General features: G+C 53.5%; 1 non-coding gene across 1 annotated transcript; it reads left to right on the top strand.

Annotated features, from left to right (window-relative positions):
- Positions 1-426: 426 nt before the first annotated feature.
- On the top strand, positions 427-4,846 carry LOC106974482 (uncharacterized). The gene is made up of 3 exons (XR_008289110.1): positions 427-580; positions 1,920-2,200; positions 4,679-4,846. It is a non-coding gene; the product is annotated as an uncharacterized LOC106974482 (transcript).
- Positions 4,847-19,386: the final 14,540 nt, after the last annotated feature.

The following is a 19,386-nucleotide window of genomic DNA, read 5'->3' as shown; positions in this document are numbered from 1 at the left end:
AGCTGTGGGTGGCACTGCTAAGGGTAAAGACAGATGGGGCGAGGGAGAGCAACAAAGGACCAGAATAGAAGCATTGATAAGAGGTCCGTGGGGTGTTCCCTCCCCTTCAGCCCTTCCTGTTGGAATACAAGTCATAAAAACAGCTTCCATTTATTGGGGCCTCGCTTAGGTTGGACCCTAAGCACTTTATACCCCTTAGGCCATTTTACAAAACCCTATGAGTCGGGCACTATGTCACGATCGGAGATGGGGATTTAGAGGCTCAGAATGTGATCCAGTCAGTGAGCGATAGAGTTTGAACTTGAACCTGGGATGGAATCCTGAGCCCCTGCTCTCTCCTCATAACCTCCTGCAGGGGGTGGGAAAGCCTCAACACAAGTCAAGGCACCTGACCTGAGCCATTGTCTTCACTCCCCTCCCTAGGAGTTTATGATCCCCAAAGGCAGATTTGGGGATAGGAGACTTGTCTCTACAGGACATGCGGGAGAGCTCTGCTCTGGCCCCTGACCCCACCACTGTGCCTGGCGCCCTCCTTGGCTTGGTCCTGAAGAGGAGTAAGACCGGGAAGCAGGAGGCACAGGTCTGTGGTCCTGGTGCTTCAGAAACTCTCATCGAGGGAGCTGTGTGGAGAATCTTCCACGAACACATACTTAGCTGCCATATTTCTTTCTGTTATTTATATACATATACGTGTATTTTTGCACATGAAAACAATCCCTACTCATTGTAGGAAATTTGGAAAGTAAAGCAAAACACAATAAGGAAAAATATAATTCAGATATAAGTGTTATTAACTTTCAGTGCATCATCTTCCTCTGTGTGTGTGTGTGTGTGTGTATCTTTTTTTCACTAAATATAGAATTAGGGACATTTCCCAGTGCATCATTCAATTATTGCCACAATAATGCATCATCACAAACAACCCAAACTCACGACTTAAAACAATTAGTTACTTTCGTTTGCATGGTTTTGGGTGAACTGGGGGTTGTCTGGCTGATCTTGGCTGGCCTTGACTCAAGCTATTGGCTGGGTCTGGGTCTGCTTCTAATGTCTCTCATCCTTCTGGGCCCAGCAGGCCATCTGAGGCCTGTCCTCATGGCATCAGTGGCAGAGCAAACCCTGCCACACAAAGTATTTTAAACCTCTGCCTGCATCATGGGGATCATTGGTCCGTTGGTCCAAGCTATCACCTGGTTGACTCGTGAAGGAATGACGAAGTATCTTCTGTTTCTTTAATGGGAAGAATTCCAAATTCATATGGCAAAGGGTGTGGATACAAGGAGGGGTAACGAACTGGGAACAATGTCATTATTTATCACAACTATCGATAACATTCTTTGAAAACATGGTGTTTACTCAGGGTAGTTATTTTCTTCCTTAGGGATATATTCTAACTTATTTAACCATTTCCTTATTACTGGACACTTATTATTTCCTTGTTTCTCTTATTGAAAAACATTATCTCAATTCTTCTACGTGAAACTTTGTGTCTTAGATTATCTGGAACTTACCTACTAAGTTCTTGGTGTTAGTTACCCTTCAGTGGTGAGTTGGTTCAGAGAGTGTGCATTTCACTGCATCGTTGTCAACATGATACATTGTGATTTTTTGTTTGTTTCTTTAAAGACAAGAAGATGGTGGGTAAGACAGACCAGGGGTAAGGGGTTTGCAGAGGGGTAGACAGTTGAAGAGAGAAGGAGGGTCGAGTGGATTTGGAAGGAAGAGCTTGCCCCGGAAGACTGCAAGACAGAATGAAGAAGACCTGGGAATAGGTCTTGGGAACTTGGCCCCTGCCTGCAGGGCTAGACCCTCCACCCCAGACCACTGGTAAACACCTTACCCAACGCTCTCTGGGGCAGCAGCACGTTTTCCTTTCAATGCCTCTTTACCAGCTCAGATTTTTTTGGTCTGTGATGCAGCTAATGTTTTCATCACTGCCGAGACCAAGGGTTCTGCTCGAGAGATGTGAGGTTTGAGCTCAACCATTCTCCAGAGAGCTCGGTCCTCACGCAGGGAAAGAAGTCTGGCTCCAGTCGCCCAGATCTTGCCGGTTGGAGCCCAAACGTCATTCCAGGATGTGAAATGCCCCTTCGGCTCTTGACATCCCACGGAAACACGCCGAGGCGTGCCCCCCGACTCCCTGCTGGAAGCTGACTGCAAAGCCCTCCCCAGCACCCCGGGCCCGCTGATCCTTCAAGCCGTAAGTTGTCCCCAACTTAGGCTCGTTTAGCGCATGAGAGGCTGCATCTGGGGCCACTGTTGGGAGATGTCTAGTCTGGGGGGGGGTAAGAGCGTGGACCTTAGAATAGGGAATCCTGGTTTCAAATTCTGGCTCTGACACTTGCTAGCTCGGAGACTGGGGGTGAATTTTTTGGACCTCTGTCAGTATCTGTGAAGTGAGTTTATCGTAACAGTATCCCCTTTTTGTTAAGGGCTAAATGAGAAAAAGGGATATAAAGCCCTCAGAGCACCAGTGGGCCCTGGAAGCAGCCAAGAAGGCCATTGTCCTACTCCTACCTGTCTCTCCTTCCCGGTTTTCGTGGGAGACAAACACACCCCTTTGAATCCCACTTTGCAAGGTGCTGGTTGAAACGTTGGCTTCCTTCTCTCATAGCTGCTGTCCTGTTCTGGAAAAGAGAGGACTGGGGCACCTGCATGGCTCATTTGGTTAAGCGTCCGACTCCTGGTTTAGGCTCAGGTCATGATCTCACGGTTCCGTTCATGGGTTCGAACCCCGTGTCGGGCTCTGCCCCGTGTCGGGCTCTGTGCTGACAATGTGGAGCCTGCTTGGGGTCCTCTTTCTTCCTCTCCCCGCCCCCCCCCCCAATAAATAAATAAACTTTAAGAAGAAAACAGAGAGAGGGCTGGACACGAAGGCATTCTCAGGGTGCCTGGATCCCAGGCCAGGGTCAAGGTAATGGTCTGGCTTCCCCCGCATCATCCAGGCTGCATCTCTCTCCTTGAGCCAGGAGAGAATCCAGTTCCCAGCTTGTTAGCGTTCTGTGTTTGGGTGAGGGCATTCTAGGAGGGTGAAAGCAAGGAGACGGCGCAGAATGGCAGGCCGGGGAGGCTGCGGGCCCTGGAGGCAGCCTGCTGACAGGTATTGAGCGAAACCCTGTGCCATGTGATTTACCCAATTAGACCGTTTAATCCGCGAAGACTGTTATGGCCACGTTCTATACTGTACAAAATGTTAAAGTGGCCGCGTTTTTTGCTTCAGCCGGTTGTAATGTAAAATGCTATGAATGAGGTGTGTGTTAAAAGAGAAACTTTCAGAAGGGATCTATGCCTCAAGTTTTCGTACATTTAAAGGCTTGGCTTTATTTTTCTGTAAAGTGCGGCATATTCCCACATTTGTGCATAGTCCTACTGATCAGACGTTTAAAACTATTTCCGATACTTCATTAAAATAATTATTACAGGGGCGCCTGGGTGGCTCTGTCGGTTAGGCGGCCGACTTCCGCTCAGGTCATGATCTCGCGGTCCGTGAGTTCTAGCCCCGTGTCGGGCTCTGTGCTGACAGCTCAGAACCTGGAGCCTGCTTCATATTCTGTGTCTCCCTCTCTCTGACCCTCCCCTGTTCATGCTCTGTCTTTCCCTGTCTCAAAAATAAATAAACGTTAAAAAAAATTTTTTTTAAATAATTATTACAGGAAAATAAAAGAATGACTCAGCCCTCAGAGGTGGGTGCTATTACTTTGCAGATGAGGAAACTGAGGCCCAGAGGAGGGGTAGAGCAAGTGTTACTGGAGCCTTGGGCCAACTGCTCTTTGGTGCCCCTCCTTCCTTCTGGGGAGGGAGCAAAGGCTGGAGAGAGATTTCCACACTGGCTTTAAAAAAATTTTTTTTTTTAAGTTTATTTATTTATTTTGACAGAGACAGAAACAGGGTGGGTAGGGGAGGGGCAGAGAGAGAGGGAGAGAGAGAAAATCCCAAGCAGCCTCTGCACTGCCGGAGCACAGCCCCGTGCGGGGCTCGAAAGCACGAAACCACGAGGTCATGACCCAAGCTGAAACCGAGAGAGTCGGACGCTTAACCAACTGAGCCCCCCCAGGAGCCCCTGTACGCTGGCCTTTTCAGCGGGGACAAGTGTCCCCACAACGACGCGTCCAAGTTGCTCAAGAGGTTCCTCCGGGAGCTGCCCAGCACCTCCCCGCCTCCGCCGCGCTGCCCAGTGAAGATGCCCCAGCCCTTTCCCTTTGGGGAGAAGAGCATTTGATGTCAGTGGCCTTGGTTGGACGGGGGGGCATGGTGGGAAGACAACCTGGTCCCTGTGATCTGACGCCGATGGGGGAGGAGCTGTGTGTGTGAGGGTACACGTGCGTGTGTGTGCATGTGTCTGGTGTGTGCCGTGTGTGTGTGTGTGACGAAACACACACCTCCAGCCTCGTCTGGGAAACCGCAGTCCACTAAGCCTGAAGGTGGCTCGAACTCTGGGTCCCCGGCTCCCTGGCTCCCTCTAGGGGCTAAATGCCCCTCCACACACACACACACACACACACACACACACGCACGCACACAGTACCAAATCAGGGCTGCAGCCCCAAGTTCAACAAATAAGTATTACCCTGTGTGCGGTGCTGGGACGGGGAAGAGGCCACGGTGACCCTCGCGGGCTCTGCCTGTCTCCTAAGCCGTCATTCTTTCCGGCCAGGTCGCCTCTTTCTTGGTCTCTCAGGTGCGAGAACTGAATAACAGCAGTGGCCGCGCCCCCAGCTCTGCGACGGGGGCCTCGAGACCAGGATGCGAAGATTACACGCAGAGAGGGACCAGGTGAGTGTCCCCCACGCCACGGGGACAAGCGCCGCTCACAACCTGGCTGCCGGGACCCGCGCTGCTGTTTCGACCACCAGGGGGCGCTCCGGCCCCGTCGGAGCGAAAGAGGAGGTGCTGTCTCCGGAAACCCGGGAGGAGAGACCTGGCTGAACAAGGAGAACACTGACGCGCTGTGGGGACTTCCAGAAGCTCTCTCCCCTGCCCCACGTTCAGGCAGCCTTTTGTGTGCCTGATCGAGGGTTAGGGAAGTGGGGGTTGCTTGGTGAACTGTGGGGTGATTGGGGTGAGGAGAGGAGTGGTAGAAAAGAAAGGCCTTCCGAGGATATCTAGTGCTCCTGGGAGGAGTCCTGAGCAAGGTTCCCTATTCAAGTCCTGAACAGAGAAATGGACCAGTGTCCCGTTGCGCATGAGGTGCGTTTATATAAACCTACACGCTTGTGTCTGTCGATGCATTACATGCACTCCTGTTGCATGTACGAGAACAAAGGCATGTGCACACGTATGTTTCCGTGCCTGTTGGTGTATGCACACTTTGGGGACATCACGTATGTGAACATGACATGCTCTGTGCGCACACCGCTGGCGTGCATGTGTATGTGTGCATCTTGTATTTCTCGCGTGGGTGTTCGTGCAAGGGCACGGGTATGTGTGTTTATGCTCACAAATTTGAATTTCAGGCATGCATGTGTGTGCCTCTGTGGATGGATCTTTTTTCTCTGCAGACTCCCAAAGTGGCAAAGGTCCAGGTGACCCGGCCTATCACAGATCCCCTGGGGCTCTGACCGCCAGCACCAAAGTAGCTCATATCCTCAGGCAGTCACAGAGCGCCTCAGTCCTGGTTCACAGGGTCAAGAAGGCAGTAAGAGCACAGACAGCCTCCTTCCTCGATAAGGGTCACTTCCTTGAGACAGGAGACTTTCCCCTGCAGGGGGCAGATGCAAAGAGAGGTCAGCCCCTCAGAACTGAAGGTCACGGAGGCCAGTAGCCCATGCCATTGGCTTTTCCCTTTCTGGGGTGGTCAGAACTGGGTTCTGCAACCTTTTTAGAGAGCTTCTTGGCTCCCAATACTAATGATAATAGCCACCATTCATTCATTCATTCATTCATTTAACAGATATTTAATGAATGTCTACTATAGGTCAGGTGCCATGTGGAATGCTAGAATCTCAATGAAAAGGACAGAGGCCCTGGACTTACAAGCTCACGGTCCTGTGGAAGAGAGAGACAGGAGCCAAAAGCCACAAAGTAAATATCAAGTTACAAACGGCATTAGGTCTTACAAGACATACAAGGAGCAATGTGAATGCAAAACAACAAGCCTGGTATCGTTAGTATCGTTTGAGGACGGACGTAGGGCTTCCAGGCACAGAAAACTGCATGTGCAAAGGTCCTGAGGAAGCTGAATGTGGGGCTGATATGCAACTGTTGTTCCAGGATGCAAGAAACAGCTTGAGCTCTCAGGAGGGTCAATGATGGAATTGGCATGAAGGACTCTTGGATTGCCAGTCCTTAGCAAGTGTCTAGTCCACTTCCTCCTTGTGTGGATGGGAAAACTATGGATCAGAGAGGGAAAGGGACTTGCCCAGGGCCACACAGAAAACTGGGGACAGACTCTGGAATTGAACTCAGGATGTCCATCATTATAATATGAACATTATATAATAATTATATGATAATTGTAGTATCATATGTAATTACACAATATCCATCATCCACCTTGACTCAGAATTTACCGCTCACGGCAGACTCCTATCCCTGTCTGTCACCCACTGTCCCAACTTCCTCACAGGCTCCATCCCGATGCTCTTGTGACAGGGGGACCCATGGCTGGCCGCCCGAGTGCTTGTCCAACTGTCTCTTCCCTGCCTTTGGGCCCTGGGCTCCTGCATGGGCTCTACCTCTTAGAAGGCTCTGTTTATTTATTTATTTTGAGAGAGAGCGTGTACATGCGCATGTGTGTGTGCATGCACAAGTGGGGGAGGAGCAGAGAGAGAGAGAGAGAGAGAGAGAGAGAGAGAGAGAATCCCCAGCAGGCTCTGTGCCATCAGCGTGGAGTTGGACGCGGGGCCCCATCTCACAACCGCGAGATCACGACCTGAGCCAATATCAAGAGTCCGATGCCCACCGACTGAGTCACCCATGCACCCCTCTCTCAGGAGGGTCCTTAGGTCTCACCTCCCACCTGGCACCCAAAATCCGTGAGGACTGCCCCTTCCAGGCTTGGGGGCCATAAGCAGTTGATCTCGCTGTCTCTGGAAGAAAAGGTCAAGGGTTTTTGGTCTGTCTTGTGGCAGAAGGTCCGTGAAGCCAGCCAACATCCTCCTCTCTGAAGGTGGAGGGAATATCTGTAAGTCTTGGGTGGGGAATGGGTCCAAGCCCAGGTCCCCTTGAGCTCTTGACCTTGAGGGATCACTGGGCCCTTCTGGCTGGCCCTTCTCACTTCCATTTTGGGGTGAGCCTTCCCCTCAGGCCTCTGTCTCCCAGGAAACCAGGCAAAGCCCTGCTGGGAGGTTGATGGTCAGCCTGTGCCATGCCTCGGATTCTGTCCAGGAGTGTGGAGCTCTGCCTGGAGCTGGCCTCCGGCGTGGGGAGGGCAGAATTTTTTGTTTAGTGGGACAGTTGTCAGTATCACCAGTGAAATTGATGCCTCTGGGGCACCCGAGCTGAAGTGGCTCCTCCTGGACCGGTGGCCATGGATTCCTTAAGGAATTCTGCTCTGGGGTCCCCCGGGCTTTGTGGGAGCCAAGGATGGGCAGCTGTTCTCAGCTGCATGCTCTGGAGCAGTGAGTCTCAAACCGCACCGCTGCGTCAGAATCACCTGGAGGGCTATGAGGACACGGTGGCTGGGCCCCGAGCACCTGCATTTCTGACAAGTTCCCAGGTGACGCTGATGCTGCTGGGGCAGGGACCGCACTTTGAGAGCCACTGGCTAAGGAGCAGAGGCTAAGACAAGGCTTCAGCTGTCGTGATGCATCGAGGGAAGTCTCCTCAGACAAAGACAAGGGAGGGTGGGAAGAATGGGGAGGAAGAGAGATGTCCCGCCTTGGCTGCATGGGGGCTCTCAAGTGCAAATTGCATCGTGGTGGTTCCTTATAGAGACCTGGAAGTTGGGTCTTTGCTCCCTCTGTATCCTGATGCCCTGGGGAGGCAATGTAACTCCCCTTGCAAGGCGTCTGACATCTGCAGAGGTCTATTCCCCAGAGAGAGGGGTAGCTGTGAGCCACAGCAGCCAAGGCTCACACAGGTAGGGGTGGGGAGGGTGTGTACTGGCCTGATGAGGCTCCGGGCAGACCAGCAGCAGACCCACAGGTGAACATCGCCTGGACCCACATGACCTACCTCTTAGATCTGTATGGCACATTAATGGGTCATTAAACCGAGCCCCACCTAAGCCCTGGGACTCTAAGGAGCAGCCCCAGATGCCACCCCCCTGCCCCTACAGCCTGTGTGCCTGGTTTGGGAGCACAGCTGCTTGAGGGGAAAGGTCTAGACCTTCCTCCAAGGCAGCGTCCTCTGAAATGCCTCTCAGATCCCCCAGAAGACCTGGGGCTGGGGCTGTCTCCTCCCCGCACGACCAGCACACAGAGCCCCCTCGCCCATGCGCTCCTCAGCCCTCAGGACGGTGGCTCCCCCACCATGCTTGCTGTATGGCACCAGCTTCCGGGGACTTGGATCTCCATGGAGTGCTGTCCGTGATTTCCAACCTGAGGAGAAGAAAAAATGAAGCACCTCTCCCAAGAGGCAGTTTTTTTTTTTTTTTTCTGGGAAAAATTACTTTGGAAGTGGCTGGGGACAAAGTCAGAAGAGCTCTGTGGCCTTGGGCAAGCCCCTTGCCTTCTCTGAGCCCCTTGCCTTCTCTAACATATGCTGAGAGCTTTACAAGTTTAACCTCCACAATAATCCAGTGTCTCCATTTGGATTCCTCCAGAAGCCTACTCTGAGACTAGCCGCATTGGCTGCCCCATTCTCTCATTAATAGGGCTGGGATGACAGAGAGCTGTGGGGATGGAGGGACAGCCCTGTAACCTGGGCAGGAGGAGGGGCAGGTGCCTCAGTGGATGCTGGGAGCCCAGACCCAGCTGTGCTAACTTTGCACCCAGGGTGGGCCATCAGCCACCAGTAGAGGATCCCAATTTAATCACATGTCAGTGTCCCCATTCATCTTCGGCTCTATCTGAGGACTCATCTTTTTCCACCCTGTGGTATCATGGTGATTGATGATCCTGCACCAGCCCTGCCGCTGGGTTAGCACAGCTCACAGTGGGTACCCAGCTTCTCCGGGGGGTTTGCAGTTGGGGCTGGCTTGGGCTGGGATCGTATTTCTTTTAAGGAGCCCTGTTATGGACTGAATTATGTCCTCCCCCGCCAACTGTCTGTTTTTTATATGTTGGAACCCTGACCCCCACCTTGACTGTTTTTGGAAATACGGCTTTTAAGGAGGTAATTAAGGTTAGTTGAGGTCAGAGGGTGGGCCCCTAAATCATAAGACTGGTGTCTTTATATGAAGAAGAGACGCCAGAACCCTCTTCAGGCACACAGAGGAAAGGTCATGTGAAGGCACAATTAAAAGGCAGCTAGCCACAAGCCAGGAAGATAGTTCTCCCCAGAAACCAGGTTTTCTGGCACCTTGACCTTGGACTTCTAGCCTGCGGAGCTGTGAGAAAATAAATGTCTGTTGTTGAAGCCCCTTAGCCTGTGGTGTTTTTGTTATGCAGCCTGAGCAGACTGAGACAAGCTTCCAGCTTCTTGGAGGAAGGAGGATGGGGTTTGGAAAGATGCCTTCAGGCTGGAGTGTTTTCCTGGGCAAAGACAGAAATGACCCCTGAGCAGAGGAAGCGTCTCACTTGGCATTCCCGTGAGTGCCTCTCTGGGAGAGGCAGTGTTTAGTGGTGGCCAGACGGGGGCCGGAAGGCAGCCCTGAGCTCCAGTCTCCCCATGTGAGGCTGCGGATAACTTGCCCAACCTCTCTGTGCTCCTAGAGGTTCAACTTGCTGCTCCTACGTCACCACAGAGGATGGAAGGATGACATGACCGAATCTGCAGCCACTCCGCAATGACATTCGGTGCCCAGCACTGGACTAGGCCGGGGCCACAGTAATAAACAAGACAAGGAAGGTCTCAACTCTCGTGGAACTCATAGACTAGAGACACACGCTAATTGAGAAACAAAATTACTTCACCTCGTGATAAAACTTTGTCGGAGAAAGAGGGTGAAGAGAATGTGGGTGAGTCTCTGTTTTGGGTGGCCAGCAAAGGGCCTGAGACTGGGAGCCCCCAGGAGCCGACCTTGAACCGAAAATTGGAGGATAAGCAGTTTATTTGGGAGGCGGTCCCAGGAAGACCCCGTCAGGAGTAGAGATGTGAGATGGGAAGGCTGGAGTCAGGGTGGGGTGTGCTAATGAGCAGGGTTCAATGGAGGGCAGGTGGGGCTTGACGCTGCAAGGATTTCTGGGTAAGGGTGCTTCGGGCCACCTGTCAACTAGGGAGTAAAGAAGGTACAGTATCATCTACCGACTCCTCCTGTACTGGTTGAGGCCGCTTCCAGAGGGGTTAATTCCCTGGCACATCTGGTCCATTTCACAAATACAAGGGTGACCATCTTCCTGTGTCACAGAAGGACCCTGGGCAGGGGGTCGCAGATACTTGTGACAAGAAGTCACCAGTGAGGTCAGAATCGGTGTGAGTGCCGAGGGGATGTGGGCCGGGGCAGATGTGAGTGTAGCACCTGCTACGGAGGGCCTGAGAGGTGGCACTCGAACTGACATCAAAAGGAGGAGAAGGGGCCAGCCCCCGGAAGAGCCAGGAGGAGGGGTCTGCAGGTACAGGTCAGCCAAGGTCATTGTTGCTGGAGCAGCACGTGCAGGGGAAGAGAGAGTGTGTGAGGCGGGTCGGCTAAGGGACGGGTCCACCCCCCCCCCCCCCCCCCCCCCCCCGGCCCCCCAAGCTTTCCCATCAGGCGGGCGGTCCCCACCACCTACCTCAGGACCCCTCCCACCCTTGTCCCACCTACAGCGGCGTCAGTGATTGGCTGGCCGGGAGAGGGTGGGCGGGGCCTTGGGGGGCTCCCGAACTCAGGAGGCCCCATCCCTTCCTTGGCCCGGCAGGGACGTGGGAGGGGTGGAGAGACCCTGCTCCCCAGACGGAGGCCGGAGGGAAGACAAATAGAAATTCTGCAGCCACCACTGCCCTCCTTCCCCAGTGCCAGGAAAGACCGTGACGAGCCTCCCTGGCCCTTCAGTGATGCTCTCAGGTCACAGGAGCAGACCCCCTTCTGGCTCTAAGTAGTCCCCACATCCAGCGACCCGGGTAGCCCCAGTCTAGGGGCCAGATCAGGGGGAACTGAAGAGCAGTGAGGTGACCCAGTAGGGCTGACTGGGGTATGGGTCCCCCTAAGGCGGTGGCCCAACTGCGAGTTCTGCCAGAACATCCCTCAGGCGTCCCCTGGCTCGGGCAGCGTCGCAGTGCGGGTCCCCAGAAGCAGGCCGGACACAGGGATTTGAGTGACCACAGCGTATATGGGAGGGGAAGGGCATAGCAGGACAGCGGGGACGTGGGACGGGGAAGGACAGAAGCCACTGAACAGTGTGTCCTCACATCAGCCACCACTGGAAGCCCGCCGCCGAGGGAGGAAGGAGTTCAGGGACTCAGAGCTCAGGGTGACTCACTCCTGAGGGGCGAGGAAGAGGCATGTTTAAAGGCCCACCCTCATCAGTCATTGGCTGAGGGCTGTTTTGAGGATGTCAGTTCCCCTGTGCTTCCTGCCTGTGTACCTCACGGGGGAGCCCCGTGTCCCTGGAACATGCTGGAACGTCCTGGAGCACACTGAAGCCATAAAGCCTGAGGAATATGGACAGGGTACAAACAGCGTTACCTCACTGATTCATAATCCGATTAATCAGAGTTCCAGTCCTCAGTAATTCCTGAGGCTAACCTAGGGTACCATGTCCCTCCTTTGACCTTTGCTCCCCCAACCCTTCTCCCGGCCCCCAGCTCCCCAACTTAAGGTGTCCAGGAGGGGCCTTCCTGGGGCGGGAGGATTCCACACCCACCAGTGCTTCTTCTCCCTGGTGGCCCAATTGCAGACCAGTCCTGACTCCCAAGCCCTTCCCCGCTCACTCCACACCTATCTCCTTGCTCCCCCCCCCCCCCCAGCTTCTCCTCTTTGGCCCCAACGTGCTCTGAACTTACTCTGTCCTCCCTGACCTCAGAGCCCCAGCTTGTGCTGTTCCCTCTTCTGAGAATGCACCCCCACCGGATTTCAGCCGGCTGACAATTCCAACCTGCAATCCACCCGCCTTCCTTTCAGGGTTTACAGTCTAGGGAAGGAAGAAAGACATTAAAATAACTCAGCACACAGAATGTGATATGAGCGAAGCGAGGCACGCACGGCAGGCAAGTGGACCACGTTTGGACCGTCCCAGGGGCCTTGCGGGGGAGGGGGGTGGGCGGGGGGAGCGATTTTTAAGCTGAACTTGAAAGATGACCAGGTGAGAATGGAAGGGCATTCGGGGGCAGGAGGAACAGTGTGTGTTAGGCCCGGGAGCAAAGAAGGAACTGGAGGGGAGGAGACACTGAAAGGTGGTGTGGCCCACGTTGAAAGAGGACAAACGCGCAGTGGGCAGACTGCGCGGGGACTGCAAATAGGTCCTAAGAGGTTTGGGAAGACGAGAAGGGTTTAAATTTACGGACCACACTGCCTGGGAACTCTGAGACTGCCCCCAGCTTTGCCCTTAACAGCCCTAAATACGGCTCCCAATGCGCCTGCAGGAGACCGCCCTGCTGGTCGGGCTGGGGTCTAGGGTGCTGCACTGCTCCAGGCCCGCCCACGTGGTCTCACACGCTCTCTGAGGCCTTGCGGTAGAAGCCCCTCTTAACCTTGAAACCCGAGGAGCTCCGCCTGCCGGCGCTTTGGTCTCTGAGATCTGAGGGGCCCCGAGATGAAGGTGAAATTCCTCGGGCGGCCGCTGGGGGCAGGAAGCACCGGCTCGGGCTGGGTCAGGGTGCCAGGCGCTGCAGGGACCCGGCCGTGGGCAGAGGACTCTCCCCGCCTTGTCCCCCGGTCCTTTACGCCTCCCTGCCTCTCACGGAAGGAGACCACAGGATACGTGCAGTTGGGGCTTTAAGGGATCTATAAGAGACTTCATCCTCAGACCTGGGTGGGGAGGAGGCGGGGATCCCCTGTCTTGATTTTCAGGTCTGGACGGGGAACGAGTGAATGTCGTGCTGTGCTGTGCAAGTCCTGGAACCAAGGTTGGGGGCGGGGGGTGGCGGTGGAAAGAAATGATTCCTGGCAAATCCATCCCTCTGTCTTCTGCCCCTCTGGGGGCCTGAGGGGCGGCGATGAGGGGGAAGGAGATGCCTTCTGTTGAGAGCCCTCATCCCACCCCAGACATTTTGCATTCTGGGGGAGGGGAATGGGAGCCACTTGTCATTTTCCCTGCACACTGGCTGGCAGGAGGCCCAGGGAGGGGGGCTCCCAATAGGGAATCTGCAGCTGCCTGTCTTTAAGGTAAAATTACCGTAATTACTCCAATTACCAAATCCATCAAGCGCCCCGGACTGCGGAGGCCCGGAGAACAATTGGATCTAAGGAGTGGCAGTCACAGGGAGGGGGCGCAAAGGTGGCGGGGGGGGGGGGGGGGGGGGGGGGGTGGCAATGATGCTAGACCAGGCTCTTGATTGGGGTGGGGGTGGGGAAATGCAGAGAAATCATGATTAGCCAAGACCCCACTTTGCCCCCTCAGTGAGATTTTCCTTCTCGTACTGGGTAGATATTCTCCAGTGTATTTCTCCTATACTTAAAATAAGTAAATAACTCTCTCACCTTGTCCTTTCACAGAATCCCGCACACGGTAGCCAACTGATTTGGACCCTCTTTACCCCCTACAAGAGTGAAAAGTAAAAGGAAACAAAACACGAGAACTATGGCGGCATCTCCTACGAGGCTCTTGCTCTGGGCCAGGCTCTGCGCAGAGCTTCTCAAGCTTCCTCCCTTCCAAGGCCAGGGAGCAGGCTTCATCCCATTTTGCAGACCGGGGTGCCGTGCCTTTCCTCTTGGCCTGGATGCTCCAGACACCAGAGCCAGGCTTGGTCTCCCCTCCCCCGAGCCCACCTGGTATCTGCACTTGACACACACATTCGGTGTAAGAAATAAACACAAGACTGGCAGATTTTGTGGGTTGCTAGAAAAAAAATCACCTAACCAGACATGTCCCCTTAAATCACCCCCTTTTCCTCCTTCTGGGCCTTCTCCATCCGACTGCAGTGTGGACATTGGTACCTGGAGCTTCCGATGGGACTCAGCCTGCATGGAAGGTGGCCACGACCATGTGCCCCAGACAGAAGGGTGGCCCCGATCCCCGGTGAGAATGATTTTAGTGCTGGCGGAGTTATGCCTGTTTTACCGGTATTAAAAATGTATGCACAACACAAAGTTTACCATTTTAACCATTTTTAGGCACAGAGTTCAGTGGCATTGAGTACACTCACCTGGTTGTACATCCATCACCATCATCCATCTCCAGAATTCTTTCATCTTCCCTAACAGAACCTGTCTCCCCATTAAACACCAACTCCCCACTCCCCTCCCTCCCCAGCCCCTACCGGCAGGCAAGGTTCTTTCTGTCTCTGAGAATTTGACTACTCGAGGGACCTCATGTAGGTGAAATCATACAACGTTGGTCATTTTGTGGCTGGCTTTATTTCACTCGGCATCATGCCGTCAAGGTTCATCCATGTTGTAACCTGTGTCAGATTGTCCTCCCTTTTTAAAGCTGAATAATATTCCACTGTATGGGCATGCACACAATTTTGTTTACCCGTTTGTTCAGCGATGGACATTTGGTTGTCTCCACCGTTCGGCTATCGTGACTAACACTGCACTAAGTTCTGGTGCACAAGTATTTGTTCAAGTTCCGGCTTTCACTTCTTTCTTTATTTTTTTTTAAGTTTTGGTAACATTTTTATTTATTTTTGAGAGACAGAGAGAGACAGAGTGTGAGCAGGGGAGGGGCAGAGACAGAGGGAGACACAGAATCCGAAATAGGCTCCAGGCTCTGAGCTGTCAGCACAGAGCCGGAAGCAGGGCTCAAACCCATGAACTGTGAGATCATGACCTGAGCCAAAGTCAGACTCAAATGACTGAGCCACCCAAGAGCCCCCGGCTTTCACTTCTTTTTGGGTATAAACCCAGGAGTGGAATTGCTAAATCATGTGGTTAATCTGTGTTTAATTTTTTTATTTGAGATGGGGAGGGCAGAGGGAGGGAGGGAGAGAGAGGGAGAGAAAGAGAGAGAGAGAATCCCAGGTAGGCTCCTTATCCATTGTGGAGCCCAACAAAGGGCTCGATTCCATGACCTGGGATCACAACTCAAGCTGAAAAGCAAGAGTCAGATGCTCAAGGGACTGAGCCACCCAGGCGTCCCATGTTTAGTTTTTTAAGAAACAGCCATACTGATATATATATATGACCACAATAAAAAAAAATGACATTAGCCAATTACATGGTTATTTCCCCACTTTCTGAATCTAATGGGCATTCCAAGAAGGGGTGCCCATGGCTTCTGGTACCCTGATGGGCTAATATGCACCTCTTTGAAAAGCATGGCTACGTTGAATCATATATTCATTCATTCCACGAATATTGGCCGGGTCCCCTTAGTGTGCCCAGAGCTCTGCTGGATGCCGAGGGTAAGATGAGCAAAACTGGATACAGTCCTGGCCTCTAGAAGCTCACGGACTGGAGGAGAGGCAGGTATTGGTCGTGGGATCTCTGTCCTGTGGCACTAAAGGCCCAGATGTCATTTTTCAGAGTCTAGACCTGAAGGCACTGTCTCAGACCCCCAGCAGGGATACTTCTTGGTTGGCTGGCCAGACTCCCGAGTCCCTGCTCTTCCCTGGGCCTCAGGCTTCTCATCTGTGAGAGGAGTGATCACTCCTCGCCCATATGGCAGGATAGGGCTCTATTCCTCTCACGGTCTCTTTTCTTCCTCCTCAGAGAGATCAGCAAAGGAGAATTATCATGCCCATTTCGCCGACGTGCAGACTGAGGCTTGGCAGGACAGGGCCGGTGTCACGCTTGCTCCGCTGAGGCCTCACCAGGGCCTTTCACTGGACAGCCTCCATCCACAGATCTGCTCTCCTGCCGGATGTCCTCCTCAGCCTGCGAGGCACTGACTGCTCCTGAACGTGGGGTCTGATGGCACAGGCAAGGGGCTCAAAGGACTGTCCCAGGGCACCTCTCTTTCTCTCGCTGCCTTCTACCTGGCACGGCCGGCCCCTGGCCTCCAGCTGCGGCAGGCCTGACTCTGGGTCACAGCGCCCTGTGCTGGCTTTCCTGCGAGCACCTGTTTTGTGCCGCATTCCGCCCCACCCAGGGCGCACGGTCTCCACAGTCCTGCGGACTTGGCTTTTCTTCCTAACTGATCGGTGATCAGTGGGGCCTCAGGCGAGTTGCTGGGTGCTTCTAGGTTTCAGTTTCCTCATCCAGAAGACCGCCACCACTGATGGGAGATGTACGGGGCCCACTTGATGAGATGCTATTCTATTTGTCAGCTCCCCCGCCATAACAAAACACCCCAGGCTGGAGCTTGTAACAACAGACAAGTATCTCTCACAGCTCTGGAGTCTGGAAGTGCAAGATCAAGAAATCACGGGGCTCCCTTTCTCCTGGGGCCTCTCTCCTTGCCTTGCAGACAGCTCACTCCTTTTTGTGTCCTCACCAGGTCTTTCCTCTGTGGGTGCACATCTCGGGTCTCCTCCTCTTCTGATAAGGACATCAGTCCAGTAGGATTAAGGTTCCCCTTATGACCTCATTTAACTTTAATTGCCTCCTTAAAGGCCCTACCCCACATACAGTCAAACTGGGGGTGAGGGCTTCAAACTATGAAGGGTTTTTTGTTGTTGTTGTTGGGGGGGGGGGAAATGCTACAATTGAGTCACAGCAACTACTCAGCAATTAAAAGGAAGACATCAATGATGGACAAGAGAAGCCAGATGTAAGATGTATTCGCTATATGATTCCAATTATCTGTAGAAAAGTCAGAGTGAATCGATAGTGACAGAAAGTGTGTCTGTGGTACCTGGGCTGGGGGAGGATGGGTGGGAGAATCAGTAGGGGGATTGACTGCAAAGGGGCACAAGGGAACTTTCTGGGGTGATGAAAACGCCTTATCACGCTGGTTTGCATGGATGTATACTTTTACCAAAACTTGTTGGACTATGAAAACAGATGCATTTTGTTGGGTGTAAATCATACCTCAACGACCCCTAACTCAAAGGGTTAAAAAAGGAGGTTCTAGGGAGGTTGCTGTTAGGAGTAAAGGAGTCAATGCCTGCAAAGTGCATAGAGTAGACCCTGGCACAGAGTAAGTGTGCAAGTAAATGGTAACCATGGTAGAATGAAAACAAGACTTTGGCTCAGTAAATGGGGCAAGAGGCAGAAATAAACACAGAGGGTACACTCAGAGAAGGGGACAGGGGATGAGGAGAGGAGGAGCGGACAGGCTGGGGCCGTGAACTTGGCTTCTTGGCTCAGGGGAGGGGCCCCCATCGTGGCAGTGGCTTCTGGGCCCAGGAAGCAGCCACCTACAGTCTGACCAGGCTCAGTCCTGATCCTGGTTTTCTTCATCCGTTCATTCAGTGAAGGTGCATGCTGGATGACCACCGGGGACAACAAAGACATCAATAGCGGCTTCTGTTTACTGAGCGCCTTTTGTATGCAGGACACCACTCAGATTGACAGGTAAGGTTGCACCAAATGAAAGAGGTGATATTGAAGCAATCGACACTCACCTGAACAGTAGTTGCCTATGGTTCAAGCAAATATGTGATCACTCTCACCCTAATGACAAGTCTGTAGGGATCTTCTTCTTTCTATGGCGGAGAAGAGCGATGTCCCGGAAGGTGAAGTGATGAGCCCAAGGTCACGCAGCTATAAGGCTGGACCAGAATGCAGGTCTGACCCTGAAACCCACAAGTCACTTGTTTCTTTCCTTAAAGAGGCAGTCTAGTGGGGAGACAGGAACATTAAATGTGTCTCCCTGGGTTTCCCCTGAGCGTCCCCTCAGTCCCCAGACAGGCTGCCCTCAGTCTTCAGACTCTGGATAAGGGAGTCTCGGCCTTTCTGGGATGCTAAGGTCCTGCCACCCCTGCACGCAGCTTCCCTGCCCGCCAGGACATCCTACCCTTCCCTGGCTTGCTTCTCCCTGGGCCTTGAGGGGCTTGTGGTAGGGCTCTGGTCAGGGCTGTCTTTGTGCCTGCCTCATTCTGCCCATCTTGTCCTCACTCTGTACCAGCCCCTCACCAGCCTCGCCTCCTGAAAGCCTCCCTCCGGTTCAGGTTCGTCTTTAATTCGCAGCTCATTAGCAGATCAAAGAAGATGGAGATGCCTGGGTCCAAGATACCCCCAGGCAGCCCTCTCCTCACACTCACAAGGCACCCCCGTTGGCTCCAGGCAAGGGACTCCCCCTCCGTTGCTCTGTGAAGCCTGAGCCGGGACCTGGCTTTAGACTCCTCCCTCTGTAACTGGGCCAGAGATTCAGCTGGTGGCGGGGGAGGGGAGGGGTGGTTGCTGAGGCCAAGGCACTGGGAAGCAGCATTGGCCCCCTCCTCCGGAGCAGGAGCAGGACAAGGACAGTTAATTCCTCTGGTGTTATCAGCTGGGCACAGGCGCTGGTTGCATAGCAACCCAGATTGCTCTCTGTCTCCAGTGCTCCAAAAAAAAAAAAAAAAAAATCAGCATTTCCTCCAACTCCACATCAATGAGACAGAAATGGACCCGGGGGCAGCCCAGACTCCCCACCTCCGAGCGTGGCTCTTTTCAGGAAGCCTCTACTCAACCCCCTTGGTGGGGGTCCCCACTCTTAAAGTCCACACCCACCTCACACCCACCTCTTGCCTCCTGGATGCCAGACTGAGGTAGGAATTCACCCATCACCTACAACTGCCATATGGGGCTGGGGCTGGGGCTGGGGCTCTGTCTGGGTTTGTGGGAGGGAATGGTGGGCAGGTCTGGGGTCTGGGTGACAGACAGGGCATGAACTGGGCGAGCCCCAGCCAGACCTGGCAATGGAATTGATGGAGAAATACATATTGAGGGGCCCCTGGGTGGCCCAATCGAGCGTCTGACCTTGGCTCAGGTTATGATCTCACGGGGTCATAAATTTGAACCCCACATCGGGCTCTGAGCTGACAGAGAGCTTCAGATCCCCCGTCCCCCTCAAAATAAATAAACAAACTTAAAAAACCTTATTGAGCACCTACTGGGTGCCATGACCCTAACCTCGGAAGATTTGTCAAGCTAAGGGTGGCTGCAAGTTCTCCGTGGTAAGCCTGTTTTCCGGAAGGATCAGGGCTGGCCCTGTGGCTTTTTTGAGCAGTAGAAAGTGACAGCAGTGACTCTGCAACCCTGGGACTGGGTCTTAATAGATCAGCAGCTTCTGCCTCTGCCACTTGAAATGCCCCTTCGTGGAGCCCAAGCAGCCATGTGGAAAGGCCCCCCTGAAGTCTGTGTCATTTGCGAGCCACGTGAGAAAGCCACACGATGCCACGTAAGCCGAAGAATCATCCAGCTGAACCCTGACCAAATCCTTGACCCACAGAATCACAAGC

The sequence above is a fragment of the Acinonyx jubatus genome, chromosome A3 (assembly GCF_027475565.1).
Source record: "Acinonyx jubatus isolate Ajub_Pintada_27869175 chromosome A3, VMU_Ajub_asm_v1.0, whole genome shotgun sequence".
In the NCBI taxonomy this organism is placed as follows: domain Eukaryota; kingdom Metazoa; phylum Chordata; class Mammalia; order Carnivora; family Felidae; genus Acinonyx; species Acinonyx jubatus.
This window is presented reverse-complemented; position numbering and strand designations above follow the sequence as displayed.